The sequence below is a fragment of the Marmota flaviventris genome, chromosome 19, assembly GCF_047511675.1.
Source record: "Marmota flaviventris isolate mMarFla1 chromosome 19, mMarFla1.hap1, whole genome shotgun sequence".
In the NCBI taxonomy this organism is placed as follows: Eukaryota; Metazoa; Chordata; class Mammalia; order Rodentia; family Sciuridae; genus Marmota; species Marmota flaviventris.
In genome coordinates this window covers 39,572,960-39,593,756 of record NC_092516.1, presented here as the reverse complement: position 1 = coordinate 39,593,756, position 20,797 = coordinate 39,572,960, and the positions used below count along the sequence as shown (strand labels likewise).

The following is a 20,797-nucleotide window of genomic DNA, read 5'->3' as shown; positions in this document are numbered from 1 at the left end:
TTTGTGAATAAGTTACAAGTAAATGGATTGAAAGAGATGCTGTGTTAGCACTAGTGAAGGAAATCTAGAGTGGCTACAGGAGGATTCCATAAGGTAGATCACAGAGCACTGAGTACGACTAGGCATAAAGAAACTCATTTGACAGCTCCATGTAAGGGGCCAGGTAATCAAGAGAATGACACTAAATATCTCTGCACCTAATAACCCAGTTTCAATACAGACGTGAAATTCTTAACTTCTGGTTGCAACATCTGGGCAGTCATGAGATCTGTCTCAGTTGGTATCCTCTTAAGAGCATGCTCCCCTTAGTCAGCTTTTTGCATGTTGAGTAACTATGAGTTGAGTCCTGGGTCTGATGACTGTGGTATTGTGGAGCTTCTGGATTCCGGCTTTGTACTCACTGCTGATGTTTCCCCTGGGGTGGAAGTACAGTCTTGGCTGCACTCCAGCTGCAAACCTGCTCTGGGCCAGCTCCAGGCCGGGCTCAAATCCCCTGTCATGTCAGGCTGCCCTCAGTTCCAGCGGATGTGGTCCAGGACCAGTGAGAGGATGGGTGTGCAATTTGAAGACTCTCCTTCCCTTCTTCCTTCTGGAAGCTCCCACTGTGGTGACAACACCTTCCCCAGTTTCGGCTTCCTACCCTCCAGCCCTAAAGGTTGTGGTTCCCTGGAAGGCCCAGCCCCCTCCTGCCTGCCCCAGCTGCAAAGCCCTAAGCTAAGAGCCTCAGAGCTCAAGAATGCACCTCAGCAACTCCCTTCTCCCAGGGGTGGGCCCACAGGACCTGGGGCTGCTACATGCACTTCCCAGTGCTCTCAGGGGGCTCTTTTCTGCATTATGTACAGATGTGTAGTTGTTTTCTGCGGGGGAGTGATTTGTGGCATGATCTTTCAAAATCATTGCAGGAAACAGAACCAGCAATTACCCATCCAGTTTTAGAACTGCCTTGAGCATGAACCCTGCACCCTTTGAGTCAACTTGGAAGAAATGTGTGCTTCGTCTCCAACAAAGGTCATGGTGGCTTCATGGGGAAGAACAAAAGAAACAGGATGTTGTGTTCAAGAGGGCTTGGCTGCAGCAGGGAAGAACCCTGAACAGCCATGCGGTCACCAGATGAGAAATGGGGACTATCCACCAGAAAGAGAGTGAAAGGGGTGGGGAGCAGAGTGGGGCAGAGAGAGAGGATGGGAGAGAGACAGAGAGAAAAGGAGAGACCGAGGCAGAGAGAAAGGAGAGAGTAAGAAACAGAGGGAGAGGGGAGAGACAGGCAGACAGAGACAGAGAGAGAAGAAGAGATGTGGAGACACAGATGGGGCAGAGGGGAAAGACATGTGGCCAGCCACTCCCTTTAGGCTTCCTGTTCTCCCCTGACCGCCTACTTTTCTCCATCGGCCCTCTCCCTTCCTTCTTTCATTGTCCCCAGGAAAAAACAAAGCAAGCCTTCTTCTCTCCTGCTTTGCCCTGTCTGCCCTCAGCTCCTTCCCAATGTCAGGCTCATCTCCTAGCTGCCATCTCTGCTGAACTCCTATGGCCTCTGGGGTCAGTCTTGCAACCCTCCTCCACTTGGGCTTCCTGCTGAGCAGTGGCCACCACTCTCCTTGTCCAGCATCCCAGGGATCTTACTGCTTGGGAGAGAGCTCCCAGACACTGCAGGGCCTCCCTTTCCTAGCCCCTGGATTGACCCATCTGAGAGGATGAGATGCTAACAGTGGTCATTGGGAAGGGGAGGCAGGGTCCTAAAATGCCAGGACACCAGGAGCCCTGTCTTGAGCTTCCACAGCTGGGGCTTTGGCACGCCAGGCTTGGATGCAGCAGAGGGCAGGGTGCTGTAGGCTGGGGGAGTACTGGAGAGGCGCAAGGGGCAAGAGCTGTAAACGGGGACCCTGTGGGCAATGTGTACAGATGCCTTTGTTCCTGTCTTCAAAGTCCAACCTCTCCTTGACTGGTGTTCCTGCCCTCCTGTGTACTCCTGTCACCTAAGGTCAGACACCAGGGTGGGGAGAGATCTCTGCCTACAGTTCATATATTTCTTCATTTCCAGTATTTTAGGGATGCATTCCTGAACCCACCAGCAGATTGGGGTCAGTGGCCTAGGGGCTGGGTTCTCCTTCTCAAGCCATTCATGGCCTTCCCTTGGGGTTCAGCCTGAGCCCCTGGAGCAGAGCCACTGAAGGCCAGGAAAGAAATAGACCATCAGTGCCACTGGAATTGGACCAGGGAGGGGGCATACAGGCTGGTTGTAGACCCTGATGCCCCCTTCCCGTCCCAGTGCAAGCCCTGAATGCATTCTCACTCTCTGTGGACAGTTGACAGTGTTGTTCCCCACCCCACACACAACACCACATGCAGTTGTCCGATAGTCCACCCTAACTGTGGGGGCAGGGGGGAGATGAGTGGGGCTGAGTGGTAACTATTCCCAGCCCCGCCAGTTCAGATGCGGTCATGATGTAGATGCCAGGACATCAGCTTGTGGGGCAGATGTCCCTGTCCCTTTTACCTATGGGACAGCAGGCTGAGGCCACTCCACATCTCACCCCCATCCCACACATGGCTGCTGGGTAGGTGACATCAAAGTCCAACCTCTCCTTGAAGAAACAGCTTCCTGGCTGGGGCACACAGTGTTGAGGAGCCTGCTCCTGCCCTTCCTGACCAGTCTATCTGGCCCTTGTTCTGTCATTCTAGATGTTTTCTGTCTCTTCTGAGACTGAGAAAGGAGCATCTACAATCATTCATTCTTAATTCATTGAACAACTACTTGCAGTGACCCTGTGGAACCAAGCTCAGTGCTAAAAAGGACCACAACAACCATGCCAGGTTCCATTTTCAATCAGTCACTTCCAGGAAGAGCCACAGGGCAGTGCCCACCCTGCCCAGGGCCCAGGGACCTGCCAGCCCACCTTGCCTCACTCCAACAGTGCAGGAAGAAGTCCAATGCCTGGGACATGATCTCGCACCCCCAGTTTTTCACCCTGTAAGGGCCAAATGACAGCCAAGTTCCTTCCCACTGGACGGTTGCACACAGGTGAATTTGCACTCGCATTAGCAACACCTAGTTAGTGCCAGGACACAGGCAGCACTCAGATGTTGAATTGAACATACACATGAATGGAGCAAGCAGAGAGGGAGGAAGGATGAGATGTTCTCCACTGGACTCTGCTGAGCAGCCATGTCACTGAGACCTGGAAGGCATGCAGATGACAGGTAGGTGCCTTCATGGGATGCCCCCTCAACAGCTAGTTCTGTGAACAACAGAGGGCACACACTCCACAGGACCTAGAGCAACAGCCAGTTCTTGCAGAGCATGCCATCCTTGTCTCCCAGATCTTCAGGAATCCTTGAGGGGCTCAGCCCAGAGCTCTTTCCTGCACACCCCCACCATCAGGAGCATCAGTGGGCCCTTTTGGCTCCTCCTCCTGTTCTGAGCTGGGCCTCCCACTCTAGCTCCCTAGCTTCCACCTGAAAATCTGCTCCGAACAGGGAGGGGGCCTGTGGACATCAATCCCCTTGCTTCACACTCCTGCTTCCCTGTTTGGAACTCAGCCTGCCCAGACCTGGATGGCACGACAAGCTACACTGCTTTCTTTTCTCCCCAGGTGGCTCTACTCTGTTGGATGCTGCCCATGCTGTTCTGAGGACCATTTTTCTCCCCAGTTTTCTGGACATTCAGTTCTCAGCTCCAGCATCAGCCTCAGAGAGACTAGTGAACCACACCGTCTTCTGAAGATGCTATCTCACAACCAATGCCCTCTGTGGTTTCCCACCACCAATGCGTGGTTTATGTTGCTTATTGTCCATCTCCCTGGCACAACAAAAGTCTCAGAGATCACAGGCTCGGTGTCTCCTTGGCTCCTGCCCAGTATCTCATGGATGAACAAGAAGTGAATATTGTTGGATGAAAACAGTGGCTGAAACCTCCCTCCTGGGCCTTTCTCTGTCTACACACACAAGTGCGTGCTGCACCAGTGTGTGAAGCCCCCCACCCACCCTGCACAGCAGCTGGCTCCCACACTCTCCACACAGCCATCGAGTAGAAGCCACACCTAACCAGAATCACACATGAGCAAGGTACGGCACTTGTCTGAACTACATAGAAAAGAACAAGCTGCCCTCAGCACCTTAGGTTCTGCAGAAATAAGGGGAAATTTATTCTAAGGCCTTGGAATAGAGTGAGCTCTTCATAGGGCTCAAAACACAGGTGGATCCTGACAGGTGCAGAATCTCTAGGTCCCAGCACCTGCTGTGGGATGTGATGAGGACACCCTCTGCCCCAGCTGCATTCTCTCCTGCTCCCAAGACCTGCAGATGTCCCACCCCACCCACACACACACAAATGCACACACATTCACACACATGCATTTCCCTGCCCTCTGGGACCTGCAGACAAATAAATCACCCACACATATGCACACACTCTCCTGATCCCCAGAACCTGAAAATGACCCCATCCCACCCCACACGTGCACATGCATGCACTCCCCTGCCCCCAGATCTATAGGCCACCCATCCCCACACATATGCACATACATGTGCACACACACATGCACATCTGTGCTCACATTGCACACACTTACATATACACATTCACATGAATGCACTCATACGCTTTTACACAGACAAACCTGTGCACTTAACACATGCACACACAAGTTTATACAGACACTCTTGCATACATGAACACGACACGTGTGTGTGCACCTGTGCAACTCACATAGATGCTCCAACACACCCTTCCTTCTACCCGGAAGTGGCTCTCTTTCCAACATTTGCTCCTGCTTGCACCTGTCGTCAGACCTCCTAGACTCCACCAAGACATTTGCACTGAAGGTGGAAACCAGATGTGAGACAGAAGGAGGAATCAGGGCCAGGAAAGAAAGCAGCTGCACTTTTCCAGAGATGTGTCAAAGCACTGCTCAAGTCATCTAAGGGATTGGTGAAAGGACTTCCTAAAGGGAACCCAGCACCTGCATCCTGTCTAGGGATCCCCTCCGGGATCCACTGGAGATCTGAGAAAATTAAGCCCCCCGATGGTGCTGTAGGAGCCTTAGTGCCGGTATGGACCAAAGTTAGATCCTCTAAGGTGGCAGTGACCTGTCACAGGCTGTGCCCTAAGAGACAATGTTTTAGTCAGCTTGTTTGCTCCTGTGACCAAAAGACCTGACAAAAACTATTTTAGAGGAAAAGTTTATTCGGGGCTCACAGTTTTAGAGGTCTCAGTCCATAGATGGCTGATTCCATTGATCTGGACCCAAGATGAGGCAGAACATCATGGCATCGTGGAAGAGGAAAGCAATTCAGGGCAAGGTAATCAGGAAGGAGAGAGAGAGAGAGAGAGAGAGAGAGAGAGAGAGCTCCCCTCACCAATATATATATATATATATATATATATATATATATATATATATATATATATATATATATATATATATATATACACACCTCAAAGGCATACCCACAATGACCTACCTCCTCCAACCATACCCTACCTGGCCACAGTTGCCACCCAGTTAACCCATTCAAGTGGATTAATGCACTGATTTGATTAAAGCTCTCATAACCCAATCATTTCACCTTTGAACTTTCTTGTATTGTCTCATATATGGGCTTTTGGGGAATACCTTATTTCTAAACTATAACAGGGAGAGGTGTCATGCAAATGGAGTCCTCAGGCTGGGTGACTAAGGAGACCCTCTCTGCACACATAACTCACAAGCACTGGGGAACAACACCAGACTAGAGCCCCTCCTCCCCAGCACCTACCAGAGTACACTAGGTACCCAACAATTCACCTCACTGCCAGTCTGTGGGCCTCACCCACAGAACTATGTTCCCTTGAGGGTGTGACTCACACCTTCCCTCCACAGACACAGTCCTACAGGTCTCCCCAAACCCCCACCTACCTCCCTGACCCCTCCCCATCTCTATGACCCTTCCCCTCTCCATGACCCACACCCCACCTCCACAAAACCCACCCCACCTCTATGACCTCTCCCATCTCCCAGACCCTTGAACCCCACAATCCTCTCCACCCTGGGGTCATCCTGGGCTGCCCCTACTGCCCTGCAGCAGCTGATTCCTGAGTAGGCTCTGCTAGCCTCTCTTCTGTGGGTCATCCTGTCCCTGGGACTGGCCTGGGTGATCATCCTGGTCAGACCCTCCCCTGGCTCCTTTTCTTGAATTATTTTGATGTCACCCAAATAGTCCAGGCTGTCTTGTACCCATCTTTCTTAAATTTTCTGAGCAGAGCAGAGCCTATTCTAAAAACGTGGAACTTTTGTTTTGGCCAAAATTCAAAATTAAAAGATAAACCCCTTATTTGTAAACCTGTAAGATGGTCAGCTCAGGGCTGGGGCTGACCTGAGCCCCACTGGTGTGAGCCACAGCAGACAAGCAGCCATTTCTGTAGGAGGGCATCTGGGACCAGCCCTGCCAGCCTGTGCAGCTGGAGATGTCCAGAACAAGATTTAGAGCCTTCACCCCTAACTTTCAGGGCTTGATTTGGGAACTTAGAAAAAAAAGGCAAACCCTGACCTGGAGAGCGAGGTTTGAACATGCAGGTAGGTGCCTGTGGAGCCAGCACAGGCAGGACAAGGCCAGCATAGTCCCCCTGAGGCTGGCCTGCATCGGGGCTGTGGACCCTGGGGCTCAGCAATGGCTCCCGTGATGGCCACGGGATCAGCAGAAGAATTAGGGTGAGGACAGGTTCTCCATTCAGGTCAGAGGAGCAGCTCTGCCCAGGACCACCTGGGTTCCCACAGGCAGGGCCCAGGTTCACACGGAGGTGTGATGAAAGCCATCTGTCCTTTGTAAAAGGCAACTGTTGCTTTTCTACAAAGCTGTAAGCCACATGGAGCCAGCCAGAGAACAGCCATGAAATCTTGAATGACAACCCAGCACAATCTCCAACAGAAAGGTTATTCGAGGCAGCTGTTGGCAGATTATTTGTGTGCAGGAATTTCACACCCCCAGACTTTAATGTGTTCTCAGTCTGCCACCTCCCCCAGAGGCTCCCCATTAGCAGGGCTGCCACGTCGTGGTGAATGTTTTACAATTCCCATTGCCTCACACTGGGTCTGAGCACAAATCAAACTTCCTCATTCCAGGAGTTGTGGTCAGTCAGTCCTGGTGGCCCCTCCAATGGCTTAGCTGGGATCACCTGCTGGGCTGGCTATACCAGGGACCTCAGTGGCAGCAAGATTCCAGAGTACCTCTGCCTGATCGCTCTGAACTCACCAATTAGATACAACTGCCTACAGGAATCTTTGTGGATGATGCCCCAGACCCCAGTAAAGGCTGCTCTCCCAGGTCCACTCTACTGGCTGAGACTTTTGTCCAGAGACTTCCCCCTTCTGATGGCGTGCGAGGCATGCTGCCCTCTTCACTCTAGATCTGTGTGGGCAACAAACTGCCTCAGTCATGTCATAAGCTTTGCTACGCTGCCTCCTCTGTGTCTCACCTCGTCACACACCTGAGCCCTCACCAGTCTGGGATCTCTTAGAGAAAGGCCCACCTTGTAGGAATCTACTGGACGCAGATCAAATAAGAGCAATAGAGGCAGCTGCCAGTGAGAATGGGGGCCCTGGAGGGGGACACCTGGTCACCATCAGACACGCAAGAACTAGGCCGTTTGCCAGGATAAAGACCAATCCCAAGAAAGGAATGCTCTGAGCATCCATTCCACCCTGAGGCCCTACCAAGGAGGGAAACAACTTCCAGTCACTGTCCAGAAGGAGATGGCGTGTCACCGGGGAGGTCTTTTCTATTCTACCTGCTCATACTTATGAATATCCTCCTCCCCTAGAGAACCTCAGACCATCACCATCTGGGGTGAGTCTCTCCATGGCATGAGTGACCCATGGCTGTCCCTGGGGCCTCAGCTGTGCTTTGCTCTACCCAAGGATCAGGCTGATTGTGACCGAGGCCGGTGGCATCTATCTGCCTGTTCAGGGTCTGGTGGGCTGCCTGGTCTCAGGAGAGTGGGCTTCAGCACGTTCTTCTTTTTCTTCTTCACTCCAGGGACCGCTGCGCTATCAGTGACCACCACAGGCCTGGATTTCTCAGTGTTTCCTCTGAGCCTGAGCAAAGGCACAAGAGGCAGTGAAGCAGAGTTTGGGGCCCTCCCTCCCATTTGAAATTGGGAACAGCTCCCTCCCATTTGAAATTGGGAACAGCTTCCTCATGCTAAGAGTGGAGGCTGGGGAGACTGTGACCCCCCAACCCTGACAGGCACCAAGGAAGCTGGGGGGAGATAGCCCACTCTGACCTCACATTTTCCACCATTTCTCTCACTAACTGGCTGCTGTCTCCCCCAACCCTCACCACCTCCTCTTTTTTAAAGTTGTGCTAATTTGCAGGAATTTCAGAGATGGGGTTTTTTAAACAATTAAGTTTCTTTCACCTTCCTTCAGACTTTGAAAACTATTTTCCTACCAATTTGATTCTGAACATTTCTGGATCAGAGTGCATTGTGGAGGTATCACGTGCTGCATGGAAACAGCAGGGCCACTTCAGAAAGGGCCCAATCCCACACTCTTGTCCTCAAATGCCTACTTGTGGAAACCGCCAACTCAGGTGGCTACGTACGTGATAAGAGCTTGGTGGACCCAAGGATGTAGCACAAATCCAACGGACAGCAAAGCTCTTTGGGAGCCAACAGGATTGGTCTCCCTAGGCATCCTCTGCCCAATTCTGAGGCTTCTCTTGGTGGTGACCAGTGCCCTGAAACAGTCTTGTGGTCACACAACTCAGGACACAAAGCCACTGAAACGTGAGCTCCACAGGGTGAAATGTGTGGTCTGTAAACTGGAGTTCCAGAAAGCTGTGTAGATAAATAGATGCAAGGAAAATGGAAAAGGTAAAGATAAGAATCAGTGGGCAAGTACAGATGCTGGGTGTTGGAGGTTTTGGAAGCACTGGCGTCACCTCTGTTCCCTGAGCTCTGGAACTTCCAGGTGTTCATCTGCAGAGTACAGGTCCTATGGGTCCCCACCCTGGCCCAGGGCGGAGACCCAGAAGATGGTGGAGCTGGGACCCAGCACTGCCTGGTAAGCAGGAGCATCACACATGCCTGTGCTTCATCTAGTTGTTAACAAATCATTAAGGTTTCTATGGATCATTGCCACAGTGAGTAAAGGACAAAGTCAGCAGAGGTCAAGGACTCCTTAGCTGCCAGAAAGGGGAGAGCAGAGCAGAAATTCCATGGTGTCTGAAGGGAATTAAGAACCATATTCTCAGGAGTCCCATGAGGGCTAACTAGCAGCTCAAAGGGATAGTGGATACCTTCTCCCCAAAACTGCAGGCGGGAGCCCCAACAGGCAGGAGCCCCTGACCACTGTCTCTCGAAGCGGGGGAAAGTGAGATCCACCTACGCTGCTGCTGCGTCTAGACTAGGGAGGAGGGGAGGAAGTGGAACTCGCTGGAGAGTTTCCAAGGCCCTTGGGTGAGTCACCAGACAATTTCTCAATTTTCTCAACTCTACTATGTGTCAGTGTCACCCCTAGCCTCAGCACACTACAGACAAAGGGACAGCGCTGAGAACCCCCCGCTAGGCACGGACTGCAGCTGTGGACTCCCTGCGAAAAATAGCAAGTCTGGTGGTCCATTTTCAGAATATGGCCTTAACTGGATCCAATTGTAGCCATGTTAATTATGTTCTTCCCTTTGCCTGCCCCAATTTTAAAATTAGCTAATCACAAAGAATGTGCCTGGAGCTCCTCCAATCAGAGCAAAGGACAGCACTGCATTAGGGATAAAAGCAAGTGGACTGCCTTTCTTGTCATGCTGCGGTGGCCAGAGGTGGGTCAGGCATGTGCATCACACAAGCCCCACCTTGGGGTTGGCCAACAGTAAAGCAATGGCTGTCCTTGTCATAATAAGGGGTGGCAGCTGATACAGCACCCCTAGTTCCACACTAGGAGGTTGGCGGATATGCAGGATCCCAGCATAGTGCCAGTGCTGAGCAGGCTTTTTGTTAGGGAGGCTCTCTAGGTTGAGGGCAAGCCCCTGCCTCCCTGCCTGGCCTCCTATTGAGTGGCCTTGTGACCTTCCAGTCACATACACCACAGCCACCTCCTCTCTTGTCCCAGGCTTTGTACCCTAGGAAGCTTTGTTCACACCCTCAAGGACCAGCCATGGTGTAAGTCCTAGGATCTTGGTCCCTGCAGGGTGCAGCAAGATGGAAAAGGGGCCACCATGACAGCCTCATAAAACTCTCCCAGACAGCATCCCCGGGTGACCCCAGGCCTCTGCGGAGTGGGCAAGAGCCTCCCCTCCTGGCTCTGGACCCGCTCTGGCCTCTGCTTTGTGCTCGCTCTGGAAACACCCTGTGGCTTCAGTGATTACTCACCAGTGTCCCTGCTTCCTGTGCTGCGGGCTAGCTGGTGTCCTTTTTGTTGGTTCTTTATATATTTTTAAAATTTCAAGTGTTTAAACAGGAAGGGGAGGGAACAGCATGGAACACCACGAGGCAGTGACTCTCTGCCGTGGCTTAGATGTCATCTGAGTGTCTCCAGAATCCCTGTGATCAAATCTAATCCCCACTATGAGGTGTGACAAGGTAGAAACTCAGTTTAACTGTTTAGAGGTGGGGCTTTAGGAAGTGGTTAGAATTCAGTAAGGTCATCAGGTGGACCCCCATGACCAAATCCTGGTGGACTATGAAGAGGGAGAGACCAGAAGACACACATGTGTACACACAGACAAATACACACATGCATACACATATGTGAGGACACACAAGTACACATGCATGGGGGCACACGTGCACATACATGATGGCATATACATGTATGCATGCACACGTGCATCCAGGCACACCTGTGTGCACCTACATGTGAACACGTATGTACACACATACATGAGAACACACACACATGCACACACACACATCCTGCCTCTTGTCATGTGATGCCCTGGTCCACTTTGGACTCTGCCCACAAGGATGCGGTCACCATACACCCCTCAACCTTGGACCTCCAGAATCATAATAAGCCAAATTAAACCACTTTTTGTGAAAACTCACTCAGCCTCTGATACTGTGTTTTTGGCAACAGAAAACCAACTCCCCATAGCACAGAGAGCCTTAAGAACAACTGAGCCCCAAACTCTGTCTCTGTAGGGTCTGACACTCAGGTGAAACTCTGGTACAAGTTTCCTCCACTCAGGTGACCAAACTTGGCTCCACAGCCAGGGGGGAGGGTTCTCTGCTCAAGGAAGGAAGAGCTCTGAGCAGCCAGCTCTTGCTCATCTCAGGATGACAGAGGCCCAGGGGTTCATCTTTGGTTTCATCTAGAACAGAGACAAGCCACACGAGACCCTGGCAGAGTCTGAGGTTATATGCCACCTGGCCCGAGTGGCAAAGTCCCAGAACCCGTCTACTTGAACCCCACCCCCCAGGGAACCATTTCTGGGCAGGTCCACCCCATGGCCACCACCTTGGTTAAAGGTTTTCTTTCCTGTCAGACATCCGATTGCCAGGGGTTGTCCCCTGAAGGCCTAGACCTGCCCACAGAACTGGAGCTGAATGTGGAAATGGAGATGCCTTGGTAGAACCCCCACTGTGCCTTTCCTCCAAGGACATTCAGACACATGGGAAAAATGTTATGAAGTCAAGTGCACATGCTCTCTTCTCTGTACAAACCAGCAAACAGGTGATCATTCCAGTACTGTGCCCCTGCAGTGGGTGGCAACACATGCTCGTGAGTCCACAGGGCTGCTCCATCTGCTGCCCAAGTCCTCCACTATTTCACGCACTAAGGATGTTAACTTTTCCATGTGCATGCTGGACGTACATCCCACTGCTAGGGCTTGATAAGTGTTCCCAAAACAAATGCTCTGCAGGGAGGCTGGGGTCTGCAATTTCAGGGAAGTGGGAGTAAGAGGAAGGGCAGTGGAAAGGCAAGAAAGGAGAATAAACACAGTGATGGCTTATTTTTATTTTGCTTTGTTTTATTCTTCTGAGCTGGCCACAGACTATAAATAAACAGCTAGATGGCAGCTCGTGAAGGGTTTCAGGAGGCCACTGCCTTTCGTGGAGATGACAGGAGAGCAGGCAAATTTCTGCCAGTCTCTTTCCTTTGGCCAAGATCCCTCCAGCCACCAGCCTGTGCCTTAAGAGGGCTGAGATCTAAGGAATCAGGGCAGAGTCTGAGGTTATATGGCAACGACTAGGGAGAAACCACCCCAACTGGTCCTTGCCTGGCTGCTGGGGGTCACACTGAGTGAGCACAACAGCAGATAGTGACATTCAGGCTACACACTTCTGCCTGATCTGGGTCGGCTGACCCCACACCTCTGCTTGGTCTAGGTGCCAAACATGGCTGGACACCATGGCTTTGGGGTCCTCTGGTGCACTGTCTGCATTTCAGAGCATCCATTTACCATCTTGCAGATTCTCCTGCCCTACGTACAGCTTCTGAACTTGCCCACTTCCCTAGGCTCCTGGGGGCTGAGCTGCTGGCGAGTCTATAACCCTCAGCCACTGAGGGACAGGGACAGGTAAGGCACAGGAGTGCACAGATCCCCTGTGGGAGCTCCCTTTCATCCCCCTTCCCTCCTGGTGCCTCTTCCAGGTCATTTTTTTTTTTTTTTTTTTTTGGTACCAAGGATTGAACCCAGGGACACTTAACCACTGAGCCACATCCCCAGCCTCATTAAGTTGATGAGGCTGGCTTTGAACTTGCGGTCCTCCTACCTCAGCCTCCCAAGCCACTAGAATTGCAAGCATGTGCCACCCCCCCCCCCGGATACTCATGTCATTCTTGCACCAACTTTCATGTCACCCTGGCACCAACCCTCACACCAGGATCTCCACCAGATGAGGTGCAACCCACGTCCACACTCCAGTCTCGGGATTCCACTCCCAGAAAGCTGCTCACCAGTGGCCAGAGTAAGAATCCAAGAGTGAGGGTGGGAACTGGGTGGAGCAAAGTAAATAATGCCATGCCTTGTACACTGTCATGTTATGAATTCATAAAGATGATGAAGAAAGAAAATACCTCCCACAGACCAAGATATCCAGATTTGTTTTATTTTTTAATATAAATTACAAGACAAAGTGCACTGTGTGATTCCATTTTTGAAAGAAAAAAAGAAACCATTCCTGTGTGAGTAAAGTAAAGAAGCTGCCCCAAGAGGTGATGGCTCAGCCCTTGGATGCCATCCTGGAGCACAGTGTCTGCCTGGGCCTCTGGATCACACCAGGAAATCTAACACACGACTCAGGGTGTGGCTGTGAGTGCCAAAGGTTCAGCTCCACCTGGTGCCCCAACATAGGTGCTAAACAGCAAGACTCCTGTTGTATACTGATGCTGGTAAAGTGGTGCCATCCACAGAGAGGACAACCAGAAGTTCCCTGATGGAAACCTGTCATGTTCTGCCCTAACAGTCTTTCCCTTGGTTGACTTTAACCTGTGTCTTTAACCAAGGTCTTCTACCTCATTACCACACCAAAAGGTACCACACCAAAAGGTACCACACAGGTGCGTCCCCGCCTTGCAAACAGAGGCAGATGAGAGGCAACTCTGTAGCCATCATCCCTTCCAGCCCTGCAACCACCCAACCTTATGTACCTGAAAGTGTTATTCAGAGACTGGAAACTGTGGCAAATGCTAGAAGTGATACCTCTGTTGTGTTCTTATGTATACACCAACTTACAAAGTTTGGGTCTCCAAGAGCTCAACACAAGCCAGTCAGGCTGGCTAGCCACATGCTTCTCCTGTGGATTCCATTGGTCAAGATGTAATCAAATGAGAGGCAGGTATGTCTGCTCCCAGACCTGTCCATGCTACCTGTCATTTTTCCTGTGGACAGGAACTTTGTGCAAGCCAGTCGCATGTCAGTCTCAAGGCAAAGGCAAGATGGTTTGGGGAAAGCCAAGATAAATGATATAGGACATCAAGGTAAGAGCAAATTAAGTTGCTTTAAAATCTGCTCTAGAGTAAGGGTTTCTCTGGTTAGAATTGTAGCTGAAGTACAGACTGTGTAAATATCCTGGAGAGTTGCCCAAAATAGAGAAATTGCCCAACCTTCAGAACCCTGAGGCAGAGAAAGCAACGATTTCTCTGCTCCTCCAGCTGCTGCTTCCAGAGGAGGGGCTTCCTGGACCCATAGGTGTCAACAGCCCCAGCCTTTCCACAGGACATCCAGGGATGTGCTACTGGAAGAGTAGACTCTTCCAGTCTATGTCCAATACAGGGCTCTCAGCTGCAGCATCTTGCAGCCACACCTAGTGACCAGGGCCAGTCTCATTTCCTTTTCCAGACATGCAGGGCCTCCACCATCTGCAGGTGGTCCCAGCCCTACCTAGAGAAATCCCAAGATCAGAGGGCAGAGGGCAGCAGGGAACAGAAGCCTGGGGCCCATTATCTGAAAGCCACTGTCACCTCCTCCTTCACCTGGGAAGGGTCACCTGGCATCTTTTCCAAACAGTACACTCCAGGACATTTCTCCCTGGGCTCCCATACCACCTGCTTCCCTGCCCACCCTATTTGAACTGATTCTTTGAGAGTTTGGCTTTGAGAATTTCCTCTACAAGTTCTTGAAAGAACATGGAGCTCCTCAGCTGCTATATTCCCACCTGGTAGCCTGTTGGCTTGAGAGGTGAGAAGCTGTTGGGCAAGGCAGCCTCGTAGGTGGGAGACTGTAGGGTAGAAGTGAGAAGAAGCCAGCCAAGAAATATATATATTTCTACACACACACACACACACAGATGTGTGTGTGTGTGTGTGTGTGTGTATATAGTTCTGCTGCACCAAAGATATATATGGTGCAGCAGATTCTGATCTCCCCAACCCACCCCAGAAACATGCTCAATGCCCTACAAACGTCAAAAAATGAAAAGGAAAAAAAAAAAAACAGGATAAACCAAAAATCAAAATGAGATTAAAATGTTAACACCTACCACTGTGAGAAGCTGGTTTGCAACTTTGCTTGTAGCTACAGCCTCAGCCTGTCTTCAGGCCTCTCCCTGACCTGTGTGAGTGGCTCACTCCTCAATTTCCTGCTTTCTTCCTAGTGTGTCTAGCAGGACCTGAGAAGACAACGTGAATCTGTTTAATTCACTTACTGGGTCGCCCCTAAAATACAAGCTGCCAAAGGATAAAGTCAGCCTGTTCTGTCATAAGCACCCTACAGAGTCTACCCTTGAGGACAGGGGAGGCTCTTCCCTGCTTACCCCCTGCCTGCTGTGACACTTGCGTTCTGCCCATTCATCCAGGCCAGGCCTTTATTTTGCACAAAAGTTCAGTATGAGCCAAAGGGGCCCAGTGACCATTGTTCAGTCATGTGGATGCTGACCTGTGGTCAGTGCTCACAGGACCTGTAGTCATCCTATCCTGTCCCAGGCCAGCTGCAGGAGCAGGTATCGCGCCAGCCCCCTCCTCTTTCCTACACCAAGCTTCCTTTTCCCAAATTCTCACCCATGGGCCCCAGAGAAATGTAAAAATGCTATGTCTATGAGACAGTCCTTGAGACATGGTGACTTTCCCCAGTTTGAGAGATCAAGGGTCACGTGCACCAGCTATCTGGCAGCCTGAGCTCGGTGTAGCTGGGTTTTCTACAGTCCTACAACAACCTCTTCACGTCCCTAAAAGGTACAGGAACTCCAGACTGACCACCACCTTCTAAGATACCTGTGGGATGAAAGCAAAAGCCTCTGGGGGGAGGCTCGACGTTCATCACCCAAGACTTGGCCAGGAGGGCTGCACCGGCCGCCGAGAGAGGTGCGCTGTGCACAAGAGAAGGGTACAGGACTCACAGCTCGCCCGCCTTGCCTGAGCCCGCGAGTTAACTGCGCTGGAGCGCCGACCCACTCCTCTGCGCTTGCGCTGGAGCCGCCGCGCCCCGCCTCTCTGACCGCTCCGCTCTGCGCGTGCGCAGGGGTCGCACCGCCGCTATCCACACTGCCCTGGGCCCACCTCTCTGCGCGTGTGTGGGGACCGCAGCGTGTTACACCCAAGGATACAGTGCAGTAGGGTTGGGTTCTTTGTGTTCTGCACGGTTCTCGCCTTTCACAAGGAAGCCATTAAATTACGTTTTAAAATAAATACCCGGAGCCGGGCACTCATCTGTAATCCTGGGGGACTCAGAGGCTGAAACAGGAGGTCACAAGGTCAAGGCCAGCCTCAGCAATTTATTGAAGCCCTAAGCAACTCAGCGAGACCCTGTCTCCAAATAAAAACTAATAATAATAAAATAAAAATGGATGGAACTGTGGTTAAGTGGTAAGATGCCCGTGGGTTAAATCCTCAATGCCACAAATAAATAAATGCTCCGAGTCCCCCTAAGTCCTCAAGCACATTAACCTTTTCACCCCCCTTTCTGGACCAGGCAGCACCCATTGTTCGTGCAGTACAAAGGCCACGAACACCAAACCCTGCCCGCCTGCGCTGTTTGGGTTGTCAAGGTGCCAGCCTGAGCCAGAGCTGTTCTAGATGACTGGGGTCCAGGGTGACAAGGGATGTCCTGCATGTCCAGGTTGACTGCCTCCCAGACTGAGCTGTGCAAGGCTCTGGGGATCTGGGAGAAGGGATGCAGGAGGTCAGGGGTGAGAGAACATGACATGGTAAGGGGAAAAATTGGGGAGAGGCAGGGAGGAGGGGAAGAGTTTCCTGAAGGATGCAGCAGTTACCAGGGGACAGCTCACTGGCAGGGTCACAACAGAAGGGCCCTAAGGGGTCCTGTTCACTTGCAGATGGGGAAACAGGTCCTGGGGGCTTCAACCCAACTGTTGGGCTGGTGGCAGGGGAAAGTGCACAAAGTAAGCTGGGGTACATGGGAATTTACCCCTGTGGCCCTGCTCCCAGGCCAAGGGGGCAATATCTTGACACATTTGTCACCTTCTGGAAGCTAGGCTGGGTGGGAGGCAGGGCCAGAGAAGGACAGGCAGAGACCTCCTCATGGAGAGACTAGAGAAGGCCACAGGACTTTGGTAGCAGGTGAGCTTAGGGGATTACCTGGAACTGTCTAAATCTCCCAAACCCCTCCCCCAACAGCCTAGCCCTCACTCATTGTATTTCTTTAGATTTGGGGTCTGTGACTTGGGGTGCATGGGCAGTGGGAGGGGGGTCCTATTAAGGAAATCTCTGTTAAGAAAATAAAAACACTCAGATGCTGTTGAAGATGGTGACGCTGACATTCCTCAAGCAGAGCCTCAGTGGCTCCTGCAGTAAGTGAGGTTATAGCTGTAGTGGGGGTCACTGAGAGGAAATATGGGGGTTCTGGTAAACAGGGTTTAATGCAGGTGGGTGAGGCATTGGATCGGATGTTAGGGGTACAAGATGTTCAGGAGACTGGCCCAGCAGGATTCCTGCTGAACCGGCCAAGGTCAAGAACTGGTTGGGAAGACACAGAACAGTCCTGACCCACTTGTTACCCAAACAGGGAGTCTGCGACCTTTCATGGGGCAGGAGTGAGATATTCATGAATGACAGCAAATACAGGTCAAGGAATCGTGGCCAAGCCAATAGCCCAGTGTTTAAAATGAGAATAAACAGGCTGGGCCCAGGAGAAGAGGTTGGGGACATTTAAACTCGTCCTGCACTACAGGGTGGGCAGTGTTTGACCAATCTAGATATGTACCAAACCCTGAATGCTGCTGGAATGTGTATTATAATTTGGGTTTTTATTATATTTCTACTTGGCCCATCTCTCTTAATAACTGGCAATTATAGCCATAGCGGTTTTGGCTAATCAAGATTTATAGTACACTAAGATTTTATTGGCCAATTAAAATCAATTACAATACTGGAGTATTTGACAATGTTGTTATGGAATTTCCACTGTCACAAATAGAGAATGAAATCAAGGGCATGTGACAGTGACATAGCCTATCTGTCATCTGTAACTCAATGGCCCTGGGCAGAAGGACTCCTGCTTCCTCAACCCCTCACTGTTCTGGGGAGTCGGCAGCCTCTCAAAGGGTAAAGGGGCAACACACAGACAGGACATCCACAGAATCCTTCAGCACAGCTTTTCAATATCCACCCAGTGGCCAGGGCCCCAGGTGCCCGGTGGGCAGCACACCTTCAGAACCAGCTTATCTGAATTATTTATGCATAGTTTTTCCCAGCTGGGAAGCCTGCTTATAGGCTTATTTATTTTTAGACAACTGCACATTGTCTTACAGATTTTTTAAAAACCTGTTGAATAATTCCTGGGAATACTGTAGAAGAGACACAAGAGAATGACCTTTGCCTTGACCCAGGTTCCAGAGTCCCCTCCTCTGAGCTCCACCAAGACAAGGTGAGAGTGGAAACCAGTGTATTTTTAGATGAAACCTCCTTGGGAAACATTTTCTACTTTATATTTTATCAATAATCCCTAGCTAATGTTTTAAACCAATATTTATAACACTGCCTAAAAGCTTTGGAATAAATGGATTTTAATAAAGAAATGCTATTTTACCGTGCCTCATCATAAGAGGGTCTTGGGAAATAGGAGACCAATAAATGAGAAGTATAGCCACCAGGGAAGAGAGAGCCACAGAGGGGTGAGTAGACAGAAATGTGCAGACATCTGCACTGATGCAGCCCAAGAGATGAGGACTCGGCTGTCTTCCCCTCACATGTCCAGTGGCTTCAGTGCTAGGGGTACAGCAGTTTGTCTATTGCTGTCCTTTGTAACTTAAAATCAACATGCCTATCTCTGTTTCTTGTTCTATCCATTTCTGAGTTTTTCTGATGGTCCCTGCTCTATAATGGGAGTTCACTCCCTTCCCTCCCTCCAAATCCCATCAGATGATTATTTTCATTTTGTATAGCTGATAAGCTATAACTGTGGTCCTGTAGCCATCTCCATCAGTCCACATCTGTATGAAGAATGTGCAACAGGCCACGCCCTCTGCCAGAACAGCAAGTGTCTCCCCACAGCCATCTGAAGAGACATACCCAGCAAGAGGTTTTTGTTTTTGTAAATTCTCTGTTATTTCTCAGAAGTCATGGCACATTTAGGACTCTTTTTTTATATTTATACTAAGACATTTTTATTTCTGGCAGTTTATAATTGCTCTTGTTTTAATCTTTCTGATAAAAGTGTGTCAGTCTGTCTGGGCTGCTGTAACAAAATGCCTTGGACTGATGGCTTATAAACAACAGAAGTCTACTTCTTACAATTCTGGGGTCAGAAGTACCAGAGCAAATCTCTGGCAGATTCCAAGTCTATGGGACCACAATTCACCAAAGAAGACACCCGGCCGATTTCCCTTTCTGTTTTGTCTCTGTCTTACCCATTTATGAAGCTGGTAAGTGAGTACATCTCCCAGTGTTTGTGGGAACCACCCATCCTGCAAACAGCCAGGGCTCCCAAAAGATTCAGGAGTCTGCAGGAAACATAAGAAGAATCAGCTGGTTATGTGGAACTTATAAAAAAGGGACTTGCATACATACATTTTGTCCCTGAGATTCTGCTGCTAAATGTTTACCAGCACAGTATATCCATGTACTATTTTTGCCCCATGGGTAAATCTTTATTCCATATTATGCCAAAAACTGGCAGTTTTTGTATCTGCAGTTATGCAAAATTCAGCTATTAATTGTTCATCCAATTGGTTTCTAAGGAGATTTCTTGAATTCATGATACACCCTGATTTGCAAAGTTGGGGGATTTCAGTGGTTGTGTTTAACTCTTTTCATAATTGTGACAAATTATTGAGCTTCTCAGCAGATGCCCCTTGTGTTCTTTCCTGAGCATACCTTGACAAAAGATGTCACCCACAAGATTGGACCCTCCCAGAAGCCCTGCAGGCAGGTCAGCACCTGCAAAGACCCAGAGGGCTGAGGCACTGACCCTCTTGCAGGTCACACAACATACCCTGGAGACAGCCAGGCATCATTTACATACACAGAGGCAATCAGGAAGCCATTGATAAAACCAAGCCTCTTACTTTAAAAGTACAATTAACCTGAAAACTGCACATTGAGTGACTTTGTTTCTGAAGCTCTGGGCCAAAACTGGCACTTGGACAGAAGATTCTGTCCTCAGCAGTCAACTAACCACCCTGGCCAGGTGCACACCAAGTGAGATCCACCTTTCTTGTCAAATCACCACCCAGGTCACTTGGCATCCTTTTGCCTCAGGGGAGGTCTTTTGCTGATGCACCAAGTGGCATTTTCTGGATGTCAGAGTCAATAGTTTTTCTGGGTGGTCAAGTCTCCAAGTGCTTGCCCTTGAGATGTGCAGCTGTCACTAAGAGACTGATTTTTTTCGTAACTGAGAGACTGATCTTCTCGTAACTGAGCGCCTTATCTTTCCCGGTATTGTGTTAAAGTGAGTTTGAACTCTCTGGTCCATCTTGAGAGACATTATAGGGGGCAGGGGTGGAGTCCTGGGCTTTTCAGCCACCTGTCTGGTTCCTGGGTTAACCTGGGAACTTAACACACTAAGAGGTCTTTGAGGGGCTGGGATTGTGGCTCAGCGGTAGAGCACTCCTCTAGCATGGGCGGGACCGGGTTCAATCCTCAGCACCACATAAACATAAAGGCATTGTGTTGTGTCCATCTACACCTAAAAAATAAACATTAAAAAAAAGAGGTCTTTGAATTGGGAAAAGTCCCTGCGCCTACAGCTAGAGGCTTGAAGCTGTATTCTTTTCAAGTAAAAACTGAGGCTTAAGTGTATTTGAACCTTCTCAAACTAAAACCCCACAGACTAAACCCTCCTTGCCTGGGAAGAGAGGACCTGCCCTCCCAGCAGGGACAGGGTATTGGCTTTGGTTCATGAAGGGCTCCAACAGCTCCCTCCTTCCGGGTTGCTCCATACTCCAGAAGTCCCTGGAAACAGGGAGAGGTGACTGCCATCTACTGACATC

At 50.3% G+C, this 20,797-nt stretch overlaps 1 long non-coding RNA gene across 1 annotated transcript in view; it reads right to left on the bottom strand.

Moving 5' to 3' along the window:
* Positions 1-15,788, bottom strand: part of LOC139702854 (uncharacterized) — a 28,456-nt gene extending 12,668 nt beyond the window's left edge. Inside the window, exons 1-2 of the long non-coding RNA XR_011705428.1 lie at positions 15,624-15,788; positions 14,894-15,022 (exon numbers count right to left, since the gene is read on the bottom strand). This is a non-coding gene — a long non-coding RNA (uncharacterized lncRNA). The remainder of the gene's footprint in view (positions 1-14,893; positions 15,023-15,623) is intronic.
* Between the last annotated feature and the right edge of the window lie 5,009 nt (positions 15,789-20,797).